Here is a 22,825-nt window from a genome sequence, read left to right as displayed (position 1 = left end):
AATAAATTGCTATCTTGCTATTCCTCACAAATCTGAAGGTTGGTTGTATAGTTCCTCTGCTGAATTTTCTGTCACTGTAGCGACTGCTGGGCTAGAATGTTCAGGATAACCTCACTAACTAATCTGGAGTTTGCTTCTGGTTCAGTTTTCCTGTATGTGGCCTCCCATTCTCTTCTAGGTTAGAATGGCTTTTTTTTTTTTTTTTTAAACATGGCAGCTGTAAGGCAACATTTCAAAGGGTGAAAGCAGAAGCTGCAAGACCTTTGGAGAGCTAGGCTGGGTAATTCACACAATGTGATTTCCACATTATATTAGTCAAAGACTAGACCAGATGGAAGAGACTGAAAATAGATCACATCTTTCCATGAGAACTGGCAAAATAGCATGAATCGGTCTTTTAATCTACCACAGAAGTGAATAAGGTTTTTTCATGAGTACATAATAGATAAGAATATCTTGGTTGATTGATGAAGATGAGAACCGTATAGTCTAGAAGGACAGCCATTTTTGCTTGCTCTCTCTTTGATTAGTGCATTTTAGATCATGCCTATTTTATAATAATGAAACTCTTCAATATGGCAAGCTGTTGAATATTCCTTCATATTCTTATGAAATTGAGACTATGGAAAATTGAGTAGAAAATGTTAAATCACTTAAAAAGATAATAAAATAACACAATATAAAGAAATATGTGAGAAATGGCTATATCTACAAATAAAATCATTTTTACATATTGCTTGGCAGCTTTAGAAAGTGTTTTTAAGTTTAAAACTATTTGATTTGATTTTCACAATAACTCCGTGAGGGAGAGAGAAAGGGTATCATTATCCCTATTTTACAGATCACGTTCAAATATTTAAGTGACTGTTCTGAATCCATATTCCTGGTAGGTGGCAGACACAGATATAGAATTCAGGTTTCCTAAATTTAATAATCAATCCATTATGTTCCAATACTAAGCAAAGTATATCTCTTTTGTCTAGTGAAAAATTACTTAGAATATGCATCTTTAGGATATTTCCTAGACTTTTCTTGCTTTTCTTACTGTTTTTGGCCATGCTTTATGCTTTTTATTTTAATTCTCTGTTATGAAAATAGAGCCTGAATTTTGTTTGATTAACCATTAGACTCATGCATAGTGGTGCATTCCCTGTGGGTGGTCATAACTGTCTAATAATTATGATAATGTTGAATATCAGAGGTCTATGGACAAAAACCAATAAAATTTTTAATTAATTCAAAATTAACTATACCATCTGTGTTATGCTTGAGTACTATATTTTAAAGATTAAGAAAAAATAATATATCCTTACCTAATTGCCAATTTCAAAATGAACATCTTAAAATAGACTTCATTTGCTTCAGAAATTTTGCACTTGATTTATATAAATAAATACAAATACTCTGAAAGAAATGATATCCTAACTGAAATATTGATCATAGAATATTTCATCACCTATTAAACAAAAAAATATGTATCAAGACTATAAATTTGGTGTTGCCTATTTTAACATTTAATCAAGTTAGTATCAACTATGATTTTAAAGCTCTGATTTGTAACTCGATATTAAAAATTAATTCAAGGAAAATGTATCAAAGACTATTAAATTATAATATACTTTAAAAAACTAACAAATCACATCAGGAGCTTCTTTATAATTTCAGAATTCAAACTTGTATGTAATTTAGTTTTTAGATAACAGTTAAGACTAAAATATGCTGAATATTCAAGAGTGAAGAAAATCCCTATTTGCCACTTTTGACCATGAATATTGCTGCTAATAACTGAATTATAAACTGCTAAAAGTATCTGTATCCCTGTTCACTCTTTAAAAAATTTATTAAACAAAATGATTAATGGGAAGTTAGACAAACATCAACATATGAAACAAATAAAGGGTTTTATTATAATGTGAAGTATGGTAATGAAATCCCTATATTGTGTAGGAGTGTAAAGAAAATATTATACATGACTTGACTTCAGCACATTTGAAAATTAAAAACTAAAATTTTGACATAGTGAAAATTTTCAAGCAAATTTACATTACCTGCTCTTATGCAAAATCCACTTCTTTATTAGTATAAGTGTTTGGCCAGTAGTTAAGCAACAGATTACCACCATAATAAAATTCTCATAAGTTTAGAAAATGGGAAACTGTCTATCAACATGTTACAAAGTATTTGTCTTCAAGAAATAATACTTTCTCAGAAAAGTTAAGTGAAAGGAATGAACAATGGTAAATCATGTAATAAATTAGATGATGCAAAGGTAGAATTCAAGAAGAATATAATTGAGCAGAAAAAAAGTGTTATATGACATAAGAAGAAGTATAGCAATGTGTACCTTTATGAAGTAATGACATAGCAATGAATTGTATAACCAAAAGAAAAGTGAGAGAAAAGGAGAAAGAAAATTAAAAATACAGTACAGATAAAAATACAAAAAAACACAACCAGAATAGAAAATTTAAGAATCTCTCCATCCAAAAGAACAAGTAACAAAAATAAAAATGATGATAAGGACTTAATTTAAAAAAATAAGTGGTATGAATATACTTGTATATGTATATCAAATCATTTGCCTCAAAAACAGAATATAAGATGCCTTTCATATATTTGTGGAGTAGGTATTGATTCAGTTATGGCAGAGTTGCTACTGTCAAACAGGCTTTTTACAGATGACAATTATAAACTCTGCATGAAATGTAAAGAATAACTATTTAAAGACACTGAAGAGTGACCAAATGTAGGTAGAAATAGGAGAAGAGGCTGACCCTTGAAAGAAGGGTGCTATACTATGTAGGACCTAAATTTATACAACTTTTCACATTGAGAATATTTTATAGTCCCTGCAGTACAGGGCAGCTAAAACTCAAGTAAAAAGTCACAGTCCTTGGTCTTACGGAAGCAGAGGATAACATTTAGGATTCTCTAAATGGATGGAAAATGAAGGAAGAAATCCCAAGGAGGAGACAGCTACAGAAGGAGAAGCCATAAAAGCTGCATTTAAATGCCACCTAAATCCATGTTTTACCCCTAACCTGTACATGCGTGAGGAAGATTTCAAGGTGAAATGCCATAGCTGTAAAGCTGAAAACTGAGCAGAGGTTTCACCCTCTTTCAAGTAGGTGAGAATTGAGTTTGAGTTCAGCCAAGTTAACTACATAATAGTTAAGAAATAATATACTTCAAAAGATAAAGTAGAGAGAGTCTACAACATATTATCTAAAATGCCCAGTAATCAACAAAAAATTACCAGGAAAAAAACCTAAAAATAAAAATTACTAGATGTGCAAATATACACAATATTGACATATCTCTAGTCTGACTAACAATGAAAAAAGAGAAAAAGCAATATTACCATTATCATTAATGAAAAAGGAGGACTTCACTACAAACTCAAACAGATACTCATTTCAAGGATAAGTATTACAAACAATGTTTTGCCCGTAATTTTGACAACTGAGTAAAAAGACCAATTCCTTGAAAGACACAAACAAAACTCACTCAAAAAGAAACAGTTACCTAAATAATTCTCTATGTATTTATTAAATACATTTCTGTTTTAAAACCATCCAACAAAAAACTTCAAGCCCAGATGGTCTACTGACAAATTTTACCAGACAATTAAGGAAAAAAATACCAATTCTACACAATCTTTTCTAGAAAACTGAGGAAAAAGATCTTCAAAAATTATTTTATGAATCCAATATACTCCCATCTCTGATATCAACACTAGACAAAGACTTTGCAGGAAAAGAAAAAAATAGCCCACTATTACTAAAAAACATGGATGGAAATATCAACAAAACATTAGCAAATCAAATTCACCAATACATAAAAACTATAATATATTATAACCAAGTAGTTTATTCCAAGAATGCAAGGCTGATTCACCATTCAAATATCACTCAATGTAATTCACCATATTAATAGACTAAACACACACACAAACAGACACACACACAAATGTGGTCAATTGATTTTTGACAGAAGTGTAAAGGAAATTCAATGGATAAAAATACCTTTGAATGAAATAGGGCTGGACAAATTGGATATCTCTATGGGGAAAAAATGATCTCAATCTGTAACTCTTACCATATACAAAATGAATTTAAAAATGTGTCATAGAGGCAAATATAAAACATTTAACTAGAAATATTTTAGAAGAAATATTTGGAGAAAACCTTCATATTCTTTGTTACAAAAAAAGTTCTTATATATGACACCAGAAGCAATATCCATTAAAAAATGTTAAATTGGACTTTATCAAAAATAAAAAGGATGCTCAGCAACGGATCCACTAATATACTATTAATAAAAAGACAATTTACAGACTAACAGAATATATTTCCAATCACATATCTGATAAAGGACTTGAGTCCAAACTATACAAATTATTCAGGATTCAGTAATGAAAAAAAACAATCTTATTAGAAATGGAAAAAATATTTGAAAAGACACTACATTAAAGAAAATATATAGACAGCAAATAAACACAAGAAAGATGGTTAACATCAATAGTCAGTCATTAGGATAATGCACTTTTCATATAGAAATTGATAAGCTGATTCTAACATTCATATGGGAAATGAAAAAAATAAAGTGACCAAAACAATAATAGAGAAAAAAGAGCAAAGTAAGAGACACACTATCTGGCTGTAAGTCTTAATGTAAACCTACAATAATCAAGAAATTTCTACATAGAATCCAGAGATAGCCCAATATTGATATAGTCAATTGATTTTTGACAAAGGTGCTAAAGGACTCCAAAGGGGGTATAAATTATTTTCAAAACTGTGTCTGAACAACTGGATATCCATATGGAAACAAAAAATAAACTTCAACTCCTACCTCAGACAATGCTTAAAAATAAATTTGGGGTAGTACAAACTTAGCTTAAGTAAACAACCAAAAAAAAAAATTTCTTGAATAGAGCATAGGAAAATATTTTCAGGGATGGGCAAAAATTTATTAGAAAAGACACAGAAACAATATCTCTAAAAGGAAAAAGTAGATAAATTAGAATTTATCAAAATGTTAACTTTTTAAATCAAAAGACACTAAAAAAATGTACTAAGCATATGTCTGATTAAAGATTTGTATCCAGATTATACATAGTTAAAAACAAAAATAAAAACCTGCATCTCAATGATAGAGTTAAAAATAAAAGACAAAATATTTTAATAGAACCTTACAGAAGACATATGACTAGACAACAAGCACATGAAGGGGTAACTGGCATTAATAGTAAATCAGAGAAGCAAAAATTATAAACATGAGGTTCTAAATCTCACCAACTACAATTGATAATATTTAAAAAGATAACACCAACTGCAATCAAGGATGTGGGGCAACTGGAATGCTCATAAAATGATAATGAGAATGTAAACTAGAACAATAAGTTACAGAAAAGTTTGGCAGTTTCTTATAAAATTGAACATACACCTATGATATAATCTATATAATTCCATTCCTAGATATTTATCCAAGAGAAATAAAAATGTGTTCACAAAAGGTTTTATACTAGAATAGCTGTAGAAACTTTGTTCATAAGAGCCAAAAATTGGAAATTGTTTAAATGTTCACCAACAGGAGAATGGATAAGCCGATTATGGAATATGCATGAAAAAAAATCACAAAATTAGCTTGGAATGAGAGGGTAACAACTGGAAAGGAACCTGAGAAAAGTCTCTGAAGTAATAAAAATATTCTATCTCTTGATAGGGATGGAATTACATGAGCATTTGATTGTGAAAAAACTAATTGAACTGAATGTTCTAGATTTATGTATTCTACAAAGAGAACAGTAAATAAAGATCAAATTCCTTTTTGTAGTCATAAGAATTAGTAATTTTGAAACTACCTGTATGGTCTAGGCTTGAGCAAATGAGTAAACATATTGACAGTAATGAAAGCCCAGTTTCTCACTTTTAGAAATTTAAAATATCAGTATGAACTCATGGTTTTTAGGAAAGAGAGAAAAAATAAATGGATAGATGTGAAAATGTTACTATATATGTCATATTCCTACAAAGAGGGCCTAGAAGCAATGACATGGGTATCAATGAGCACACCTATCACCCTGATCTTCGTGTCTAAACACCATTTTCCACTAAAGGTTCTCAGGTGTTTTTGGAGAAAAAGTTGATTACAGAGCTGGGATATGAAAATGAATAATAAGTCTGAAATGTACTGTCTTTAATAAGGAGGTATTAAAAATGGGAACAATCAAGAGGACACAGGTGCCAGATTTGCCCATTGAACAAATCTGATATAAATTGTGCATCAAAACTGAATAATGATATTAATGGAATACAATCTATTGCATAGAGTAAAATTCCATGAGCCATACTAATGTAAATAAATAAATACATAAATAGATGACTATAGTTTATCAAGCATTCATAGTTGTTTTTAGTGGGAGGTATCTATTTAATCATATTGGTGAAAATGGAATTTCTTACAAACCATTATGAATATCTAAAACATATACCACTGTGCTTACACATAGTATGAACTTAAATATTTGTGGAGTCTAGGAATAAAATACAGTAAGAAAAGCAAATGATATTGCATTCATTGAATGGTGTTATTTTCAACACAATAGCTATTAGATATTTTATAATAAATGTTGAAACAATTTATCCAAACTACATGTTTTTACTCATCTTTTGAGTAACAAATTACCTAGTCAACCCTATTAAAAACCACACCTCCAAGCAGCATTCTTCCCTTCCTGATGATTTCCATGATAGAGTTCCCAAATATTTCACAAGGGAATCTCATACAGAGAAAATGAGACACACACGCTGCCAGAAATGGGACACCAGGGAGCTTACTGGGATATTAATACATGTGAGTTACAGTAAATTAAACTAAATGAAGAGCTGTCGCATAAGGCATTGTGTCTACTGATTGCATATGAACTATTCTGAATGAACGGCAACTATCACCTATTCACTCAGCATCAAACGAGGAAATAGGTAATATTTGCTTCTAGTTGCAGTGTAAAGAACAAAATCTGAGTGTTTTTTTGTAATTTAGCTCTTGTTATACTCTCAAACACTGAATATGCCTTATATGCATTATTTTCATTTTAAAGATTAGGTCCCCAAAATTGTATCGCAGTCTCATAATTTTGTTAACCTAGATGCTTAAGAAATGGCATTTGTAAAATTTCAATTTGTGATGATTATTTTTTCTTTATAATCCTTTTATTCTTCCTGATTCATGTATTTTCTAATAATCATATGTTTCTGTTAATTAAAATATATTGGACTTTAAAATGCACTTTCAGAAAAATAAATAACGAAAAGCCAGCCACTAAGGCAAGTTTGTTAACCTGGTTATCCAATGCCAGCTACACTGAGACACTAAATCTAAGCCTTAGCTGAGCTTTTTCTCACTGGTAACGGACATTTTACAATTCACTGTAAAGAAGTAATTGGTTTCATCTGCTAATCTTGATGTCCATATCACTGTTTTACCTTTAATCTGAATACCTTACTCTGTACAAGATTTGTTATGTTAGATACCATATTTGGGAAACAAAAGTAAATAGCTCAATGTATGTGCCATTTGAAACCTTACAGCTCCTCATGCCTTATTGCTATATCCTCATAAAATACAAGCATGAAATAATGGGAAGTTCCTTGGATTTCCCAATGAGTTAAATTCCCAGACAAAACAAATTTGGTAAAGCAAACTCCTTAGTATTAACAAATTAAGCAAATATTATTATCTCTTTGGGCCTCAGTTTTTCTCACTTTTAAACAAGATAATCCCAAGAGTTCATTGTATATTTAAGTGTGAAATGCTTATTTAAGTAAAATGAAAATAAAGATAAGAGAAATGAGAATAAAAATATATATGAGTTTTCCAACTAAGAAGTCAAAAATGATATACTTCCCCTGTTATATAGGATAAGGATATCCTCAGATTATAGGAAGGGATGCATTTCCTAAAACACATAAACCGTATGCCAGTCACCCATATTTGGCTACCTGCATATCTCAGCCAACCAGCTACACATCTGGAGTTTCCCGCTCTAATGACATTTCCAGACTTGGATGAAACTCTGTACCAAGGAACATGGTACAGAGCTGCTCTCCAAGTGATGATGCAATCTTTAAGTATGAGGAAGTTAATACCTAGCAGGATAAATTTTAACCCATAGATTAAAGAGACAAGTGGGAACCTGGGAGATAAATCCCCCTTCCTTACTATATTACCCTGCTAGGGCTGCTATAACAGCGTACCACAGATTGGGTGGTTTAAACAGCAGAAGTTTATTTTCTCACAGTCCTGGAGGCTGGAAGCCCAAGATCAAGGTGTCAGCAAGTTTGGTATCTCCTGAGGCTTCTCTCCTTTGTTTTTGGACAACATTTTTTTCCCTGTGTCCTCACATGGCCTTTCTTCTGTGCATACACACCACTGGAGTCTCTTCCTCTTCTTATAAGGACACTATTCCTATCAGATTAGGGTCACACCCTTATGACCTCATTTAAACTTAATTACTTCCTTAAAGGCCCTATCACCAAATATAGTCATATTGGTGTTAGGGCTTCAACATAAGAATTTTGCTCCAGAGGAATCCTGTGTGCTGAGTGAGCATATCTATTGAGCTCTTTCTCTTTGAGGCTTGTCATGAAGCAATACTCATCTTTGTAACATATGAATTAGCATCAGTTTATTTTTCCTACCTCAGTTTCCTTTTCCTTCACTCTTTCCCCTTTAGTCCTTCTCTCAGACTATATTTTCTAGAGCATCTATGGCATTGCTAGATAAATTGTATATTTGTGTATATCTTTCTCATGATCTTTTTAGCTCAAGCAGACAAAATTAATTCATAACCTTCAGAAGATTCAAATAACAGAGTTAACTTATACTCAACCTTGTACTAAAGAAGTAGAAAACACATTCTTTTCACCCAAAGTGAATAGAAGAGAAGAAAATTATAAAGATCAGAGTAGAAATAAAAGAAATAGAGACTAAAAATAATAGAAAAGATCAATGAAACTAAGAGCTGGTACTTTGAAAAGATAACAAAATTGATAAACCATTAGCCAGACTCATCAAGAAAAAAGAGAGAGGGTCCAAACAGATAAAATTAGAAATGAAAAAGAAATTTCAACTGACACCACAGAAATACAAAGTATCATAAGAGATTACTATGAACAACTACATACCAATAAAATGGACAACTCAGGAGAAATGGACAAATTCCTAGAAATGTACAATCTCCCAAGGCTGAACCAGGAAGAAATAGAAAATATGAACAGACCGATTACCAGTAATGAAATTAAATCAGCGATAATAATAGTAATAATAAACCCTCAACAAACGAAAGTCCAGGATCAGATGGCTTCACAGATGAATTCTACCAGACATTCAGAGAATAGTTAACAACTATTCTCAAACTATTCCCAAAAATTACAAAGGAAGGAAAGCTTCTGAACTTATTCCACAAAGTCAGCAGTACCCTAATACCAAAATCAGACAAAGATATCACACAAAAAAAGAAAATTACAGGCCAATATAGATAGATAAATAGATAAATGCAAAAATGCTCAACAAAATATCAGTAAACTGAATTCAACAATGCGTTAAAAGGATTATATGCCATGATCAAGTGGTATTTATCATAGGGATGCAAGGAAGGTTCAGTATCCTCAAATCAATGAATTTGATACACCACATTAACAAATTGAGGAATAAAAATCATATGATCATCTCAATAGATGCAGAAGAAGCTTTTAACAAAATTAAACATCCATTTATGATAAAAAAAAACTCTCCACAAAGTGGGTATAGTGGTAACATACATCAGTATAATAAAGGTCGTATATGATAAGCTCACAGCTATCATCATATTCAATGGTGAAAAGGTGACAGCTTTTTGATTTAAAAAAATTTTGTTTTCAAGGCTACATACAAATTTTCAACTTAATTCAAAAGACCCAATATCATATAGACCCCATTATCTGACAATTAATTTGGAAGTAAACAATAAGAAACTACACTAAAAATACTAAAATATAAGGTTCACAAAATCAAAGAAATGTGCCTGTTTTTTTCACTGATGTACTCCAAGGACCTAGAATATGTGGCATACAGTTAATATCCAATCTTTCAACAAATAACAAAAACAGTTATTTGTTTTAAAATCTGTACCTAGAAAATTCAACACACACTCAAAACATTCATGAGCTAAATGAAACACAGCTATATAAAACTGAAGAAAATGAAAGCACTTTGTAGCAAATCTTGTAGGATGTCCTAATGTTCTTTAAAGGAAAATGTGTATCTTAATTGTTTTTAAAAGTATCAGAAAAGCCTAAAAATTAATAAATTATCAATTCAAGAAGATAAAAAAGAAACTAAAACCTAAATACAAATAAATAATAAAAGATTTAAAGATGATCAAATAGAGCACACTTTGAAAAATTAAGAATAAACAATTCTGTAGTGTTTATATTGAAAAAATAACAGATATGGGAAAAATTACAAACAAATGAGTATATCAAAATTTTTTTATATTGTTTTTATTAGGTATATAAATTTTTGCAATTAATGTGTTTCTTGTTCACAAGAACATTTATTTTTATTAAATACCTCCTTTTATCCTTTTTATAACCTACTTAAATAATTGTGTATTGAGAAATATTTAGTCTAATATTAGAATTGCTACATCTTCAAAATTTTATTTAGCATCAACCTAACATAACTTTTGACATTCCATTATTTTCAAACTTTTCACTTTCAGTATTTTTATGTTTTTAATTCAAGTGAGAATTGTTTCATCTTAAAGAAATATAACTCATTCAATTTACTTTGATTATTGATGCATTTAATTTTATTTCTGTCATTACATTAAAAAGTTTTCTTTACCTTTCTTCTTTTTTATTAATGATGGACTTTAATTTTAGAAGAGTTTTATATTAACATAAATATTGAGAAAATATTCAAAGAATTCCAATATACTTCCTCCACCCTCACACAGAGTTCTATTATTAACATCTTCCATTACTTAGTATGGTACATTTTCCTTGTTCAGAAGTCTCTTTTTTTCTGAAATTACCATAGTTATTCTAACTTTCTTTTGATTAGCATCATCATGGCATATCTTGTACCATCCCTTTACTTTTAATCTGTTTCTTGTAGACAACATATAGTTGGGTCTTGTTTTTAAGACAGCCCATCTCTGTCTTTACATTGGTGTATTTAGACCATTTACATTTAAAGTAATTATTGATATAATTAGATTAATATCTATCATGTTTATAACTTTTTAAATTTCTTTCACCTGTTCTTTTTTTTGCTTTCCTGTCTCCCCTGGTTTTCACTGATTCTGTTTTATATGATTCTGTTTTCTCCCCTTTCTTAGCATATCAATTATACTTTTTAAAAAAAAATTTTGGCAGTTGCCCTAGAGTGTGCAATATACATGTAAAGGTATATTAAACTAAGTCTACTTTTAAATAATACTACCACTTCACAAGCAGTACAGGTACCTTATAACAGAGTATTCTTAACTTCTCCCTCCCACCATTTATAACATTTCAATCATTTATTTTACTTATCGACCTGCTATCTTCACAAAATACATTGCTATTATTTTACTTTGAAAAAACAATTATATACAGTTGACCCTTGCACAACAAAGGTTTGAACCATGCAGATCCACTTATAACATGAATTTTTAAAATAAATATAGTACCTGTATTTTTGTTTTACAGATCTTTAAGTGTGGGGAAACTTCTGTGTTCAAGTAGAGATCACAATAGGTGGAATAAAAAGAACTAGGATTTGAGTTTGGGCTCTATCCAAATTGTGTCAGATTTCTGCCTTTGGGTGAATCACTTATCAATTCCTTTGCTTTTGAGGCAGAGGTAGCAGTACTTGAATTTTCACCAGCTTGAAGGGTTGGCAACTCCACCCCCCCAAGGTTTTCAAGGGCCAATTGTATTAGATCAACTAAAAATAAGAAAATTACAGGTATATTTTACCTTTATGTATTAATTCTCCAACACTTTCCCTTTCTTTACGTAAATCCAAGTTTCTGAACTATATTATTATAAATTTATTTATTTATTTATTTTTGGCTGCATTGGGTCTTCACTGCTGCACGCTGTGCGCGGGCTTTCTCTAGTTGCTGCGAGCTGGGCCACTCTTTGTTGCAGTGCGTGGGCTTCTCATTTGGTGGCCTCTCTTGTTGTGGAGCATGGGCTCTAGGCGCGCGGGCCTCAGTAGTTGTGGCAAGTGGGCTCAGTAGTTGTGGCTTGTGGGCTCTAGAGCACAGGCTCAGTAGTTGTGGCGCACAGGCCTTGCTGCTCCATGGCATGTGGGACCCTCCCGGACCAGGGCTCAAACCCATGTCCCCTGCATTGGCAGGCGGACTCCTAACCACTGTGCCACCAGGGAAGCCCTGAACTATATTATTTTCCTTATTTCTGAAAAACTGCTTTTAATATTTCTTGCAGGACAGTTTTGCAGGCAGTGAGTTCCCACAGTTTTCTGTTTGTCTGATAAAGTCCTTATTGCTCCCTCACTTATGAAGAATAACTGCTCTGGATATAGAATTCTAAGTTGGTAAGTTTTTTTTAATACTTTATTTCACTTCATCCTATTCTGACTTGCATGATTTCTAAAGATAAATATATTTCTTATTTTTTCTCCAAGAAAAGTTGTTAATTTTCAGTTTGCTAAACTTACTTTTTGTTGTAATTACAGAATGGTGAATTCCAAGCTCTTTACATTTAGGACCTGAAACCAGAAGTCCCTGAAGCTAGTTTTGGATTTTTCTGTTTTGTTTGTTTTGTTTTTAATAAGAAACTACTATGGATTAGGAGCTCTGGTCTGAAGGGCTGTTGCGAGGTCTGTGAACACGGCACCCTGTGAGAAACTGAAGCTAGACTACACAAAAAGGAAAAAAAAGAAGTCCACAGGAAGAAAAGAGAATATGAAGAATTAAAATTCTTGCTGCCTCTGAATATTATTGGCCCTTGGTAGACTACAGAAAACTCCAATTTGGTTAAGGAATAAACCTCTGTGTGGCTGATAGGGTCTTGGTGCTTAGACTGGGTGTCAGGCCTGTGCCTCTGATGTGGGAGAGCTGAGTTCAGAACATTGGACCACCAGGGACCTCCCAGCCCCACATAATAAAACTCTGATGGAGCTCTCCAGGAGACCTCCGTCTCAATGCTAAGACCCAGCTCCACTCAATGACCAGCAAGCTTCAGTGCTGGACACCCCATGCCAAACAACTAGGAAGACAGAAACACAACCCTACCCATTAGCAGAGAAGCTGACTAAAATCATAAGAAGTTCAGACACCCCAAAACACACCACCAGACACAGTCTTGCTTACCAGAAAGACAAGATCCAGCCTCACCCAAAAGAACACAGGCACCAGTCCCCTCCTCCAGGAAGCCTACACAACTAACTGAACCAACCTCATCTCCTGGGGGCAGACACCAAAAACAAAGGGAAATATGAACCTGAAGCCTGTGAAAAGGAGACCTCAAACACAGTAAGTTAAGCAAAATGAGAAGACAGAAAAATACGCAGCAGATGAAAGAGCAAGATAAAAACCTACCAGACCAAACAAAAGGGGAAATAGGCAGTCTACCTGAAAAAGAATTCAGAGTAATGATAGTAAAGATGATCCAAAATCTTGGAAATAGAATGGACAAAATACAAGAAACGTCTAAGAAGGACCTAGAACAACTAAAGAGCAAATCAACAAGGATAAACAACACAGCAAATGAAATTAAAAATTCTCTAGAAGGAATCAACATCAGAATAACTGAGGCAGAAGAACGAATAAGTGACCTGGAAGATGAAATAGTGGAAATAACTACCACGGAGCAGAATAAAGAAAAAGAATGAAAAGAATAAAGGACAGTCTCAGAGTCCTCTGGGACAACATTAAATGCACCAACATCTGAATTATAAGGGTGTCAGAAGAAGAAGAGAAAAAGAAAGTGTCTGAGAAAATATCTGAAGAGATACTTGACAACTTCCCTAATATAGGAAAGGAAATAGTCAATCAAGTCCAGGAACCACAGAGAGTCCCATACAGGATAAATCCAATGACAAAAACGTCAAGACACATGTTAATCAAACTATCAAAAAAAAATACAAAGAAAAAATATTAAAAGCAGCAAGGGAAAAGCAACAAATAACATAGAAGGGAATTCCCAAAAGGTTAACAGCTGATCTTTCAGCAGAAACTCTGCAAGTCAGAAGGGAATGGCAGGACATATTTAAAGTGATGAAAGGGGAAAACTTACAACCAAGATTACTCTACCCTGCAAGGACCTCATTCAAATTTGATGGAGAAATTAAAACCTTTACAGACAAGCAAAATCTCAGAGTATTCAGCACCACGAAACCAGCTTTACAACAAGTGCTAAAGGAACTTCTCTAGGCAGGAAACACAAGAGAAGGAAAAGACCTACAGTAACAAACCCAAAACAATTAAGAAATGGAAATAGGAACATACATATTGATGCTTACCTTAAATGTAAATGGGTTAAATGCTCCAACCAAAAGACACAGTCTGGCTCAATGGAAAAAAAAAAAAAAAACACCTGTATATATGCTGGCTACAGGAGACCCACTTCAGACCTAGGGACACATATAGACTGAGGGGATGGAAAAACATAGATTCAATGCAAATGGAAATCAAAAGAAAACTGGAGTAGCAATTCTCATATCAGACAAAATAGACTTTAAAATAAAGACTATTACAAGAGACAAAGAAGGACACTACATAACGATCTAGGGATCAATCCAAGAAGAAGATATAACAAATGTAAATACTTATGCACCCAACATAGGAGCACCTTAATACAAAGGCAAGTGCTAAGAGCAATAAAAGGGGAAACTGAGAGTAACACAATAATAGTATGGGACTTTAATATCCCACTTTCACCAATAGACAGATCAACCAAAATAAAAATAAATAAGGAAACACAAGCTTTAAATGACACATTAAAAAAGATGGACTTAATTGATATTTATAGGACATTCCATCCAAAAACAACAGAATACACTTTCTTCTCAAGTGCTCATGGAACATTCTCCAGGACAGATCATGTCTTGGGTCACAAATCAAGTCTTGGTAAATTAAAGAAAATTTAAATCATATCAAGTATGTTTTCCTACCACAACGCTATGAGATTAGAGAAAAAAACTGTAAAATATGCAAACACATGGAGTTTAAACAATACGCTCCTAAATAACAAAGAGCTCACTGAAGAAATCAAAGAGGAAATCAAAAGATACCTAGAAACAAATGACAATGAAAACACGACAACCCAAGACCTATGGGATGCAGCAAAAACAGTTCTAAGAGGAAAGTTTAAAGCAATACAATACTACCTCAAGACAAGAAACATGTCAAATAAACACCTAACCTTACACCTAAGCAATCAGAGAAAGAAGAACAAAAAATCCCCAAAGATAGCAGCAGGAGAGAAAGCATAAAGATCAGATCAGTAATAAATGAAAATGAAATGAAGGAAACAATAGCAAAGATCAATAAAACTAAAGGCTGGTTCTTTGAGAAGATAAAATTGATAAACCATGAGCCAGAATCATCAAGAAAAAAGGGAGAAGACTCAAATCAACAGAATTAGAAATGAAAAAGGGGAAGTAACAACTGACACTGCAGAAATACAAAGGATCATTAGAGATTACTACCAGCAACTATATGCCAATAAAATGGACAACCTGGAAGAAATGGACAAATCCTTAGAAGAGCACAACCTTCTGAGATTGAACCAGGAAGAAATAGAAAATATAAACAGACCCATCACAAGCACTGAAATTGAAACTGTGATTAAAAATCTTCCAACAAATAAAACCCCAGGACCAGATGGATTCACAGGCAAATTCTATTATTAGAGAAGAGCTAACACCTATCCTTCTCAAACTTTTCCAAATTATAGCAGAGGAAGGAACACTCCCAAACTCATTCTACGAGGCCACCATCACCCTGATACCAAAACCAGACAAAGATGTCACAAAGAAAGAAAACTACAGGCCAACATCACTGATGAACATAGATGCAAAAATCCTCAACAAAATACTAGCAAACAGAATCCAACAGCACATTAAAATTATCATACACCATGATCAAGTGTGATTTATCCCAGGAATGCAAGGATTCTTCAATACACATAAATCAATCAATGTGATAAACCATATTAATAAACTGAAGGATAAAAACCATGTGATAATCTCAATAGATGCAGAAAAAGCTTTTCACAAAATTGCACACCAATTTATGATAAAAACCCTCTAGAAAGTAGGCATAGAGTGAACTTACCTCAACATAATAAAGGCCATATATGACAACCCACAGCCAACATCGTGCTCAATGGTGAAAAACTGAAACCATTTCACTAAGATCAAGAACAAGACAAGGTTGGCCACTCTCACCACTATTATTCAACATAGTTTTGGACATTTTTGCCAAAGCAATCAGAGACAAAAAAGAAAAAAAAGGAATCAAAATCGGAATTGAAGAAGTAAAACTGTCACTGTTTGCAGATGACATGATACTACACATAGAGAATCCTAAAGATGTAACCAGAAAACTACTAGGGCTAATCAATTTGGTAAAGTAGCAGGGTACAAAATTAATGTACAGAAATCTCTTGCATTCCTATACACTAATGATGATAAATCTGAAAGAGAAATTAAGGAAACACACCCATTTACCATTGCAACAAAAAGAATATAATACCTGGGAATAAACCTTCCTAAGGAGACAAAAGACCTATATGCAGAAAACTATAAGACACTGATGAAAGAAATTAAAGATGATAGCAACAGATGGAGATATATACCATGTTCTTGGATTGGAAGAATCAACATTGTGAAAATGACTCTACTACCCAAAGCAATCTACAGATTCAATGCAATCCCTATCAAACTACCAATGGCATTTTTCACAGAACTAGAACAAAAAATTTCACAATTTGTGTGGAAACACAAAAGACCCCGAATAGCCAAAGAAATCTTGAGAAAGGAAAATGGAGCTGGATGAATCAGGCTCCCTGACTTCAGACTATACTACAAAGCTACAGTAATCACGAGAGTATGGTACTGGCACAAAAAGAGAAATATAGATCAATGAAAGAGGATAAAGCCCAGAGATAAACTCACTCCCATATGGTCACCTTATCTTTGATAAAGGAGACAAGAATATACAGTGGCGAAAAGACAGCCTCTTCAATAAGTGGTGTTGGGAAAACTGAACAGCTACATGTAAAAGAATGAAATTAGAACACTCCCTAACACCATACACAAAAATAAACTCAAAATAGACTAAAGACTTAAATGTAAGGCCAGACACTATAAAATTCTTAGAGGAAAACATAAGCAGAACACTCTATGACATAAATCACAGCAAGATCCTTTTTGACCCACCTCCTAGAGAAATGGAAATGAAAACAAAAATAAACAAATTGGACCTAATGAAACTTAAAAGCTTTTGCACAGCAAAGGAAACCATAAACAAGATGAAAAGACAGCCCTCAGAATGGGAGAAAATATTTGCAAACGAAGCAACTGACAAAGGATTAATCTTCAAAATATATAAATAGCTCATGCAGCTCAGTATCAAAAAAACAAACAACCCAATCCAAAAATGGGCAGAAGACCTAAATAGACGTTTCTGCAAAGAAGACATAAATGTTGCCAACAAACACATGAGAGGATGTTCAACATCACTAACCATTGGAGAAATGCAAATCAAAACTGCAATGAGGGATCACCTCACACTGGTCAAAATGGCCATCATCAAAAAATCTACAAACCATAAACGCCAGAGAGGGTGTGGAGAAAAGGGAACCCTCTTGCACTATTGGTGGGAATGTAAATTGGTAGAGCCACTATGGAGAACAGTATGGAGGTTCCTTAAGAAACTAAAAATAGAACTACCATATGACCTAGCAATCCACTCCTGGGCATATATCCTGAGAAAACCATAATTCAAAAAGTGTCATGTAGCACAATGTTCACTGCAGCACTATTTACAATAGCCAGGACATGGAAACAATCTAAGTGTCCATCATCGGATGAATGGATAAAGAAGATGTGGCGCATATATACAATGGAATATTACTCAGCCATAAAAATAAATGAAATTGAGTTATTTGTAGTGAGGTGGATGGACCTAGAGTCTGTCATACAGAGTGAAGTAACTCAGAAAGAGAAAAACAAATACCGTATGCTACCACATATATATGGACTTGAAAAAAATAAAAAAGGGTTCTGAAGAACCTAGGGGCAAGACAGGAATAAAGACTCAGTCATAGAGAATGGACTTAAGGACATGGGGAGGGGGAAGGGTAAGCTGGAACGAAGTGAGAAAGTGGCACTTACATATATACACTACCAAATATAAAATAGATAACTAGTGGGAAGCAGCCACATAGCACAGGGTGATCAGCTTGGTGCTTTTTGACCACCTAGAAGGGTGGGATAGTAGTGTGGGAGCAAGACACAAGAGGGAGAGGATATAGGCATATATGTATACGTATAGCTCATTCACTTTGTTATACAGCAAAAAGTAATACAACAATGTAAAGCAATTATACTCCAATAAAGTTGTTAAAACAAAAAAGGAAAGCACTGTGAACAATTCCACGAAGATAAATTTGAAAACTTACAAGTAATAGATATTTTTCTAGAAGTATATAAATTGCAAAAAATCGAATTACAAAGAAATAGGAAATATAATTTAAATTATCCTAATAAATTTATTATCCTAATAAATTTAGTTAGTGATTTGAACTTCCCCACAAAAAGACACTAGGAACTAAGGCTTTTACAGGTAAATTTTATAAGACTTTTAAAAAAATAAAGAATTCTTAGGTACGAAACATTTGTATAGAACAAAAAGAAAAAAATTCCTACTAGAAATATAGGAAAAGAAATGAAACTTCTTAACCTAGTAGCATTTATTTTACAGAAACCTACAGCAAGCACACTAGAGAATGGTGAAACTTAGAAACATTTTTGTTAAAGTCAGATGCCAGATAATGATGCCACACATTACCAGTCAGATTCAGTGTTTTACTGATATTCCTATTTAGGTAATAAGACAAGAAAAATAAATATAAGATAGATACCTCCTTTCTTTCATTCCTTATTGTCATTGACAGAATTCAGTTCCTTTATTTTGCAGGATAAAGTCTCCATTTTCTTGCTGGCTGGCAGCCAGGAATAGCTCACAGATCCAAAAGGTCTCTGCAAGGCCCCCTCTATCTCAGCAACACAGAATCTCCCTTACATCAACACTTTTCAAACTTCCAATCTCTTATTCTCTTCTGCTGACAGCCTCAGAAAACTTTCTGCTTTGAAAGAGCTCGTGTGATTCAGTCAGGTCTATGGGAATAATCTCATTAACTTAATGTCAACAGATTAATAACCTCAATTATGTCTGCAAAATCCCTTTTTCTATACAACAGAATAATGACAGTAACACCACCATGGGGTGGAGATCATGAGGGTCATCTTAGAATTCTGCCAACCATACTACTCATACCACTGTCAACCATGTTAGACTGATACTTAGTGAAAGCAAAATGTTCATTATTGTTTCACTAAAATATTTTAGTTGTAGAAATAATGAATTCATGAATGAGCTGACAACATATTCACTCACAAAAGCCTCGTAACTTAATTCTGGTTTTACTTACATATCATCACATCACATGTAATTGGATTTTAGAAGCATTATCAATAATTAACTTTGTTACACTTCCCTAAGTTGTAATTGTTGGTGAAAATGATCTTTTTAACTCAACTTCTAAAAAAAATTATTTCTGTGAAATGAAGCCACTTACCTAAGGATTTGCTTCAATTGCATAAAAGAAGTGTATCTAGGTACAAAATATAATTATCAATGTTTGTTTAATCCTTATCCAATTATCAATGTTCAGAAAGGAAGGATTAAAAGGAGTAAACAACTTACCAGTAGTTTATTACATCCTGAAGTAGAATTGATACGTTGTATAATTGTGTCTTCAGACTGAACAAGGATATCAAATTCTTCTTTAAGATAGATATCTTTCCATTCTGGGATGATCTGAGAAAATGCATTGGGTATACACCCATAAACTAGACATAAAGGGGCAATATTCTTGATCCTTGTGAGCTCCTTGAAAATAAGAAAGGTTTCTTTGAATTCTTTTTTCCTTCAGCCATCAGTGCCTAGAACACAGTCAACTGATCAGAGTACTCCAATGGTAATTCCACCATTGTCACAAACCATTGGCTCTGGCCCAGTTTATAGACATATTATCTTAGAACCATGCAGTGACTTTTAAATATTAGAATCAGGTGTCAATACTTTTTACATTAGGAGATTTTATATTTTTTAAACAAATATAGATGCTTGACTTATTCTGAAACACAGAACCCACATTCCCATATACAACCTATCCTCTGAAAGTGCTCCAGTTCAGCTGGGGCAAGCACTCTCCAGTTTAGCACGGTGTACAACCAGCTTGGTTTGCTTATTTACATTACATACTTGGATCCAATGGGATTTTAAGTTTTCTATCATTTCTTCTCTCTAAATGTTGTTTTCATGATGTGTTTCAGATATGCTAGTCTCAATGAATGCTCTAAGGAAGAAAAATAAAGCAATACGCTTAAGGTTATTAAATAAAGAAACTCGACTAAACACATTTTTGAAACACCATTGGCTGCAGAGCACTTTAATAAATAACTCTTATTAATATATAACAGAGCTCACAATTTATGGTACATAGTATATATTTATATTATTCTTTGCTGTTCTTACCCACTGAAAAGAATACGACACCTCTTGTCATAGCCAGGCTCCTCTAGCTTATGGCAAAATTTACATGCTAAAATTTTGGGCAGAGGGAAAGGAGGAGAAAGATTTACAATCCCAGGGCAACAAGAATAAGGAGAAAAGGAAAGTAAAACAGAGAAAGAGGAAAAACTAATCCCATGTGGTACTTAAACTAGTAAATCAAAGCTTTACAAGAAAACTTAGGTCAATGCTCAGTAACATGAGATATTACTGCAATGGCCATATGGAATCATCATGCTTCATAACAGCCATTACTTGTTCCTTCCTGTCTCCTGTCTCTCACTGGTCAAAATTCCATTTTTTTTTTTTTTTATGTTGGTTACCTATCTCCTCCAAGTAGCCATTAGGAAAGATTTATATACCACAGTAGGATGCTTCACCAGAGTCCGACAGCAGTGAGAAGTTCCAGAACCTTCAGGGTCTGGTTGGGTTGGATCTACAAGCCAGAACTGCTGCTGTTTTCTCTATAACAGGCACAATTTAGGTCTTGTTGGAGATCTACACTTACCCAGGGTCAGGCTGATACAGCCAAAAATGTTAGGAAACGAGTCACTGGCAATGGCACCCGAGAATCTTCACTAGGCAAACAGCTCAGAAAGCAAACAGAACCAAGCAAATTGGGAGGATAGATACTTCAAGGTTGATATACTTTCTATCACGTAATGCTTAATTCTGAAAAGCTAACACAGCAGGAAAAAAGCAACAACCTTAGAGGAACTGTGATTCAGTTTTCCCTGTTGCAAGGATCTTCTACAATTAGGTATTTGAAACCATTTTCCTTTAAGGTTTTTTTTCTTTTCACAGTTTACTAATTTCCTTTACATACTAGAAATTTCTCTAGTTGTATGTAAAGTGACATGACTTTTCCAGCTTTTATCTTTGTTCCCACTAAGGCTCCGGCATTGCTGCTTTTCAGCTTGGTGCGTGACCTAGATGGGTGGGATGGAGGTGAGGGAGGGAAGTCCAAGAGGGAGGGGATATATGTATACATACAGCTGATTCACTTCGTTGTACAGCAGAAACTAATACCACATTGTAAAGCAACTCTACCCCAACTAAAAAAAAAAAAAAAAAGATTGGCTTGTGTTTATCCTGCTCCACACAAAGTGTGTTCTTCAAATTGAAGACTGATATTTTTCTTTGATTCCTGATGTCCAGCTTTATACAAGTTACTCAATTTACTTCCACAAATACACCAAACCAGGGCTACTGGATCTTTCTCTCAGTATAGACATTGTAGCCTAGACTTAAAAAGATCCAGAAGGAAAACCTCCCAAGAGGTTTCTAACTTTAACATATTCAAATCTCTTCCTTTTAGGCCCCCCTTCTCTTTAGGCATTCTGGAATTTCCTTTTCTGAGATTCAAGATCAGCTAAGTATTTACATTTTTCTACTTGTCTACATACATAGATGGTCAACATATTCTGACCCTTCCTCATCAGTTTGACTAGTCTACTGATTCAAAATTGTATGCTTCCTTTCTTATTTTCTCTCCAAAGGAATTTCAGTTTGGGAATAAAATTTTTGTTGAAATGGAGAGAAACTCTGGAAATTTGTTTTCCTTTCTTTACTACATTTTCAGCATGGATGAAGCAGCAAAAAGATGTATATTTATACCATCTCTCCATTCTCCCACACCCACTTTTAACAGTAAATCAAATAAATCTACATACCATCCTGTGAGTCAATCCAGGTGTTATGCTCTATCTATAGTCCCATCTAGTAACATGTCCTCTCCTTTTATACCCCCAAAGCCCTTAATGTCTATGAAATGTCTTTACCACAGAGACTTTTAGTGCTCATCATTAGCAATAATAACAATATGTGAGATTAGTAGTACTGGGGGTAGGGGTGGGAAAGAAGCAAATTTATGCTTATTTCTAGGGACATCTGGAAGGCTGGTAAGGACTCTTAGTCAAAAAGTAAGACTGAGATAACACTAGCTAGTAATTTATAATA

This window comes from Monodon monoceros, unplaced genomic scaffold (assembly GCF_005190385.1).
Source record: "Monodon monoceros isolate NGI ecotype Baffin Bay Population unplaced genomic scaffold, NGI_Narwhal_1 Super_Scaffold_16, whole genome shotgun sequence".
NCBI lineage: Eukaryota > Metazoa > Chordata > Mammalia > Artiodactyla > Monodontidae > Monodon > Monodon monoceros.
This window is presented reverse-complemented; position numbering follows the sequence as displayed.